Source organism: Sus scrofa, chromosome X (genome assembly GCF_054392235.1).
Source record: "Sus scrofa isolate SSC_HxYL_T2T_F1_AM1 chromosome X, Sscrofa_HxYL_maternal_Yorkshire_Landrace_v2.0, whole genome shotgun sequence".
In the NCBI taxonomy this organism is placed as follows: Eukaryota; Metazoa; Chordata; class Mammalia; order Artiodactyla; family Suidae; genus Sus; species Sus scrofa.
The window spans coordinates 49,405,583-49,413,376 of NC_139401.1; the positions used below are offsets into that span (position 1 = coordinate 49,405,583).

Here is a 7,794-nt window from a genome sequence, read left to right on the forward strand (position 1 = left end):
GATGGCAAAGGTCTCTCTGCTTATTGTATTTGGGCCCACTTTTGCCTTTGAACATGGACTTTGGAATCAGATCACAATTTTGGAACTATCAATGGATCCAGGGTGATCACCTGCCTGACAGTGAGGAGGGATAACCCAGAACATGGGAGATACCTGTCACTTTATGGTGTCTGTGACCCAGTAAATGGAACAGGCCCGATCTGCTCTGCCCATGGACTTTGTTTTGATGACACGTTCACTATTTCCCACTCGATTTTATAGTCGGAGTTCTCTGTTAGGACAACAGAAAGTACAGTAACTTTCCTCTCTTTGCAGTGGAGCTGATTTTCTAGTTCTTGGGGCCCTGAGGGTGGCAGGGATCAGCTGCCTGCTCAGGATGGGGGGACCCTCCAAGGTCATGTGCCAGTGCCTTCCTGCAGCTCCTCAGGTGTCTGCACAGGGTGCTGTCAACCCCTGGAGGCACCCAGACGATCCAGTTCCTAGAAGGTCCGGGAGAGAGAGTGTGTAGGTTCTACCAGCTACACACTCAGCTGTGAGGATCCCCTTCATTCACTACAACTCCTCTAAGCAGAACACACCTAAGTATGAAATGAAGCGTGTGTCTCTGATACGTAAGGTCAAAGAAAAAGATGGAAATGGCACCACCCCCCCTACCCCACAGCCACCCCAGTCAGAGGGTGGAGTAGACTCCTGGGGCCGTGGCCTGGATCCCTCCACACTGATGTGTCCCTAACAGGGGTGCAGTGTAAACGGCTCTTCCTCAAGCCTGGCTCTTGAGCTCATGTGAGCAGGGCAGACACGGTTTTATTTCCCCAAGGGCCAGAGAGGTAAGTATCAACCCACCGCCTTCCACAGACAAGGAAATAAGCTCAAAGAGGTTAAGTCGCTGATGCAGTGGAGGGTGGATCTGGGAGTCACGCCCCGGGTCTGTCAGACTCCTGAGCCAGTCTTCTTTGCCGTCACTTCACAACAAACTTGGTTTGGGTTTTTGTTGCTGAGATGCAGATACTGTTCCATGATGGGACAGTCACTGTTGTCCCAGTACCGTGTCCACCGGTGACGTCCAGGCACCCAGCAGGGCAAAGGCACCGTGAACGGCTCTCAGACCCTCTCTGTGTCGCCTTCAGGGGAGCTGCTCTGAAGCCCAGAGACCTGGAGTCCACTGGTGGGAAGGGCCTGCCTCAGAGCCAACAGGCAGGCAGGACGTTGACTTTCCCTGCAGGGAGGCACTGCACCATGCCAGAGAGGCTTTGCCATCACCCCCCAGGCCCGGTTACGGCCCAGTTAGGACTCGACCCGTCTCCCTCTGTTTAGCAGATACTAGGAATTGAGAGGCGAGCAGAGGCAGAGGAGGTGCTTTCAGTGGCTGCATGGCCTCTCGGGAGGTGACCCAGCCGCCATGGTGGTCTGGAGCCCAAAGACTGAGAATGGAAAATGGCTGCACTGGTTTTGCTGTCGGTGCCCTTCAGCCTGTGTGTCTGTAAACTGGAAGATCACGGTGCCTCCCTCAGGAACCTCCCCACCCTTGAGAAGTGTGTCTTGACCAAACACCCACAACCCCTCCCCCTGATACTTTGGCAGGGGTCAGTGCCCTCCTCTGTGTTCCTAGGTTTCTAGGACTTAAATCCCGCCATCACTCACACAACAGGTGGCTGTCATCTGCTTGCAGGTTCCAGCCCACATCATCCCTACATCCCCAAACTAGGCCCAGGAGGCTGAGATGTAGTGTCTTGGCGGTGCTGAGACTGTTTCCTCAATGAACAAAGGACCCTGACTCCAGGTCTATTGTTAATAAAAGGCGGCTCTTCTTGAGCCAGTTATTTCTGCGTAAAAATGACCCAGGAGAATGGGGTAACGAGGACATCTGTGGAGTCAGTCTCTTCCCTGTGAGGGGAGGAGGACTGCATCTGTCATACCCGCCTCTTTCCGGAAACTCCTAATACACGCGGCCACAATGCCTACTACACACGTGTGTGTCACTCTGGTACCTCCACTGCCCGCAGTTCTGCCCTCACAGTTGAACCTGGGTCACGATGCTTGGAGCAACTGTACTGAATGTTTCCTAAGCATCAAGCGGCCAGTGCTCAGCGTGGGTGTTGCAAGCATGTAGCCAGTGGATGGGCTGTTGAATGAACCTGGCCAAGGCAGATCTGGTGGGAATGCTGGGAGAAGCTGCCACAGAAGCAGCCACGTTGAAAAAAAGGCTGGAGAGCTTTTTTCCCTTCTTGCCTCGCTCGGGTTTATCTGAAGCTTTCTCCGTCCCAGAAACAGATTTGTGTCCTCCCAGTTGTAGGAGAGAGCAAGTCAAACTTTTAACATTTTTGGCTGACACGAAGGTCACCTTTCCAAGGCCTGGACACACCCCCCCCCCCCCCCCGCCTGGGCCTAGAGGAAATAACAAACACCAAAGTCCGGTGCTCATGACAGGTACCCCCTCACATCAGGCAGCTCAGCAAAGCAGCCCAGGGATGCAGTGAGCTAACCCTCTGATGCGGGATTTCTTGGTCCTCTTTTTGGCCACACGCATTGCACATGGAATCTCCCAGGCAGGGATTAAACCCTTGCCGCAGCTGTATCCAGAGGCACAGCAGTGACACCACCAGAGCCTTAACCCGCTGAGCAACCAGGGAACTTCTGGATCTTTTCCTTTTAACTTAGTAAGGAACGGTTACCTCTCACACCCGTCAGTGGCTCAGTGCTGCTCTATAGCATGGGTACATCCATAGTCACCGAGCATGAAAGGATCATCATCCTACCGCTTCGTCCACCCTTCAAACGAGGCTTTCACTGCATATCAATGAGGCAGGAGCTCACTGGTGAATCTCATGGCTGCCCCCACTGTTTCAGACGTCCAAAACCACTCTTGCTTTTGGTGAATCCCTAGGAGGGCTCACAGGACCCAGCATACAGTCATCCCCATGGCTAGGAATCAGTACTGCAAAAGGATAGAAAGACAAACAGCCAGGGGGAGTGGTGCACTGGGCATCATCCAGAGGAAACCAGCGTACGCTTTCGAGAGTCCTTTCTCCCTAGAGTCACACAATCTGTCCCTCCAGCAACGAGCCATGACAGCTCCTTCAAACACTGTCTGCCAGAGAAGCTCATGAGAAACCCAGGGCCCAAGCTTTTAACTGGGGACTGGTCCCTCGCACACTCTCTGCCCAGCACGTACCAGGATTCCAGGGTCCCGGGAGGCAAGCAGGCGTTTAGCATCGAACATATTGTTTGGACAGTTTCGGAAGAGGAACCTACCCTTCTCGGGGAGGGAACGGTGGGAAACCACCTGAAATCCAAGTTCCCGGATGCAAGGTAAGGTCAACAAGCTACAGTTTCTAAGGATTATCGGCTCCAGCCTGCTACGTTATATATATGCATATATATGTGAGTGAAATAAGTCAGAGAGAAAGACAAATAATGCATGTTCTCTCTTACATGTGAAATCTGAAAACGTCTAGGTTACAGAAATAGAGTTTATTTATTTATCTTTGATAGGCAAGAAATAGATTTATTAAGATAGGACGCTTATGAGAGATGTAAGCAGGCAGGCATGGAAGCTCTACCAGAAGTAGAGTTTGGAAGGGTGCTTGCGAGGGGCTGGGGGAAATGGTGGTCAAAGGGTACAAACTTCTAGCTATAAGATGAATAAGTTATGGGGATCTAACGTAGAGCATGGTGACGATACTTAATATTGTATTATGTACTGAAAATTAAGTGGCACAGTGAGTTAAGGATCCAGTGTTTTCACTGCCATGGCTCGGGTGGCTGCTGTGGAGTGGGGTCGAGCCCTGGCCCAGGAACGTCCGCTTGCTTCAGGAGCAGCCCAAAACAAAACAAAACAAACAAATAAATGAACTAAAACACAAAGAAACAGAGCAAGAAATAAAAGAAAGGAATAGAAAAGAATGAGAGAAGAACTGAAATGTTATCACCAAAAAACTTTTTAAAAACATAATGATGTGAGCGGATACAGTGCTAACTAACCTTATTGTGGTAATCATTTTGCCTTTGTTACCCCGAGTAAAACAGAAACATCCTCACCTCATGCCCCTTCCCCTGATCCAGCCTTTTCCGTTTACATTGCACCTGCCACCTTTGATGTGCTTGCTCTATGTGTTTACGGAGCACCTTAGGAAAGGAGAAACTTTGTCAGTTTTGTCCTGTCAGAAACTCCCAGATGCACTCAGGTACGTGATAGGTGCTCAGAAAACACTTGTTGAAGGATGGCTGGGAAGCAGTCCTTTACACATATGGTTCCACAGATTATACACCGTTAACACCCAGCGACCCAAAAGCTTAGAAAAGACACACGCCCAGGTATATAAGCACATCAAGGCTAAGGCTCTTTGTACTATGGCTCGCAAAACCCACTCATAAAATACCTCTCTCATCAAAAACTCCCGCAAACCCTCAGAGATAGCAGCTGTACCCAAACAGCATCTGTAATGTCAGACGTAACGATACGCATCTCCAAACTGCATGACCCACGTTACCTCTCTATCAAACAATCCCAGAGACCTCTCTCTGCACTTTACACGAATCGGTGCGACTGACGGTGTGGAACCACAAGCTCCAGACTGAAGGCTAAACAAGACGGAAAGAGCTCAACGTGAAGACAGCACGGTCACGCCGCACAACCAGCGACTGAACCTAACCTCGCCACTGACCGGAGCAGCTACGAAGCCACTTCTGGGCAGTCAGCAGCGTTGAACAACTCGGAGAAAAAGCACCGTGACAGTCCCCGCCCCCCGTACCCGCACGCAAGCCCGCAAAAGGGCGGAGACGCAAACGCAGACGTACACCTCTCACCCCGCCCTCCAACTCTGTGATCACCGTGCCAGTCCCAGACAGGCTGCCAATCGGAACCGAGCCGACCACTAGGAAGGGTGGGAGTAGCGGACTTACGGAGCGGTTTGGACCCCGGAAGAGCAATCTCTCCGTGGCCAATCACCGCCCAGAATACTTTCTGACCCTGTCTCCCATTCCCGGGAGCCAATCTCTAGCCCCGTTGCGATCCCCAGTTGGCTGTGACCATATGGAAACGAAGGGGTGGATTTGGAGTCGATACAAAGATGGTTGAATCCTGAGACTCGCTGTCCACTCGTGCTCGAATGCCACAGGAAGAGAGCGCGGAAGGAATGGGGTTGTACCCAGCGGCGCCATGCTTGCCTCTCCGGGAAATGCGGTTGATGCCCTACGCGGCGAAAGGGTACCCTCGTGTTGTCACATAATGGATTATTCCAGAACGGATTATTCCATTATTCAGAATGGATTATCCCTCCTACCCCCAGTGGTACCTCCCTGAGTGGGATGGTCTCACCTCCGCCCCTCAGTGGTACTTCCCACGACGGATGTTTCATCTCGCGCGCCCCTTGGTGGTGGGATAGGGGAAGAGCAGATGCAGACGTTCGTGTACCATTGCGCGTTAGTCCCCAAAGGCAGGGAGGGCCGAGATAGGACGAAAACCCCACAACTCAGTGGTGTCTTGGACTTGGGGAGAAGGCTTCCTAAACGGAAAACTTCCTGCTTTTAGTGGCACCATTAAAGAGGGAGCTTTACAAGGGGTTTTCTCTGTGCCGGGCATTGGGCTTGCTTGTGCCTCCCCCGGGTAATACTGACTAGGTCTGGTGGGGGAAGCCAGCCAGTTCCTCAACAGGCAGGACTGGGCTCCGAGATCCTGGTGCAGGGCAGGCCGTTGTTCTTGAATGTGATTACAAGTGAAAAGGACAGCAGGACCGTCTGTACTGTTAGGAAAATGGCCATCTCCCAGGGGTCGCAAGGACAGTGAGTACGTGAGATAAAGTCCATGGGCTTTGTCATGTACCCTGTTGGAATCCTGGGCCCGTCTAGCTATGCCTCGCAGAACAGCTAGGTGTGGAATACAACTCGGAGAAAAAAGGACAACCGGAAAAGTCACCGCGGCCACACACGCATGCACGCACAAGCACACAGAGCTCTCAAAATTCTAACTCTGCGACCAGTACCAGAGAGACGGCCAATGGGAATGTGGCACGTGGGACTTCAGGCCCCGCTTTGGGACCCCGAGACCTATTTTTGGCCTCTCGTCGTGGCCAATCAATAACCCAAAACGAATCTTGACCCCGCATCCCGGAGCCAATCTCCTGCTCCGACGCTGACCCCAGTAGGATGTGACCATTTAGAAACGAGGGGGTGAGGTTAGAGCAGATACAAAGAAGGCTGCAGCATGGGACTCAGTGTCCGCTCCGGCTCAAATGCTGTAGGAGAACAGAGTGGAGCAAAGAAAGTTGGACCCAGTGGCACCATGCGTGCCTCTCCCGGGAACTGTGGCTGATGCCCTAGGTGGTTTAAGGGGACCCTCAGTGTTGGAACATAACGCATTATTCCATAATGGAGCCGCCTCCCTAACGGTACCCTCCTGAGTGGATGGCCTTACCTCCGCCCCTCAGTGGTACATCCCAGGACAGAACTGTTTCATCTCGCGCGCCCCATGGTGGTGGCATCGCAGAAGAGCCCATTCAGACGCCCTTGGACCATTCCAGGCTGATCCACAGAGGGAGGGAGGATACAGCTAGGATGAAAACCTCACAATTCGCTGGAGTGGTGGACTCGGCAAGAAGTCTTCCTAAACAGATACTTACCTCCCTGAAGTGGCACCACTATAACAGGGAGCTTTAACAAGCGTTTTCTCTGTGCTGGGCATCGGGCTTGTTTATGCCTCACTGGGTCATACAGAACAGGCCTACTGGCGGAAGCCAGCCAAAGTCCCTCAGGGGCAGGAGGGAGAAAGGTCCCGACTGGGCTCCGAAGTCCTGATGAGGGGGCAGGCCTCTGTCCTTGACTGTGAGTACTGGGGGAAAAGGACAACGGGACCTTTGCTTGTTAGGTAAAGTCCATCTCGCAGGGGTTGCTATGCCCCTGAGTATGTGAGATAAAGTCCACAGGATTTGTCACTATCCTGTTACCTCTGAACATGTTCCCTGGCAGAATTCTAGGCCTGTCTAGCTCTACTTCTCTGAACAACTTTGAATCTCTCTATTCATTCCTTCCCTCCAAGGATGCATCAAACTGAATTATCGGTGTCAGGAGAGAAAAAAAAAAAAAACCTCTCATGGAGCTTACATTCTTTTGAAATCATACAGCCCCCAAAGGTATGTGATTTGTCAGGTGTTGGTAACTGCTGTGATTAAAATTAAATCAGAATTGTCAAATAGAGAGGAGGGGGCCTATCTAGAAAGAGCAGTCAGGGAAGGTCTTTCTAAGATTGTGACATTTGAGCGGAAACCTAGAGGAGAGGAACATCTGAAAGAGATGCATGCCCCCCCCTCCCCCGAGTTCGGTACGGGTCAGTGGAAAAGTTCCGGGGTGTAACTCAGTCTGTCATGTGTGAGAAGGTGAGGAGGCTGATTTGGCTGGCTCAGCATGATGGAGGGAGGGGTAGGAGATCTGGTGAAGGGGTAATGAGGGCCAGGTCCTGTAGAGCCTTCTGGGCCATGGTGAGGACTTTGTCTTGAGCCTCCAGAGGCCTTTTAGCAGAGAATTCCCGTGTGTCTCTCTGAGGCCAGAGGCCCAAGTCGCCCCCTTGAGGAGGTGGAGCTCTTGGTTTACCCCAAAGAAGAGCCCCCTCCCCAGCCTCTCTGGGGAAGCTGAACATGCTCTCCTGGAAGATTATGGAGACTCAAGGGGAATCCCCCCAACTGCTCCCCATGAATATCCATGTCCAAAGATGATATGCTCATGTGGGGAAAAGCAAGGGCCCTCATGGTGTGAGCGAGGTCACACCCTGTCCTGTACAAAAGCACAGGAGGGAAACGAATA

The 7,794-nt window shown here is 52.1% G+C and overlaps 1 long non-coding RNA gene across 19 annotated transcripts in view; it reads right to left on the reverse strand.

Moving 5' to 3' along the window:
• LOC146394600 (uncharacterized) overlaps positions 1 to 4,725 on the reverse strand; it is a 29,708-nt gene extending 24,983 nt beyond the window's left edge. For 6 of the 19 annotated variants that reach the window (XR_014835446.1, XR_014835454.1, XR_014835447.1 and 3 more), the window contains exons 1-2: positions 4,491 to 4,725; positions 4,039 to 4,125 (exon numbers count right to left, since the gene is read on the reverse strand). This is a non-coding gene — a long non-coding RNA (uncharacterized LOC146394600). Of the gene's footprint in view, positions 1 to 153; positions 272 to 843; positions 1,486 to 2,672; positions 2,936 to 4,038; positions 4,126 to 4,490 lie in introns of all 19 variants that reach the window. The other 13 variants (XR_014835445.1, XR_014835450.1, XR_014835455.1 and 10 more) reach the window with 6 other exon arrangements.
• Positions 4,726 to 7,794: the final 3,069 nt, after the last annotated feature.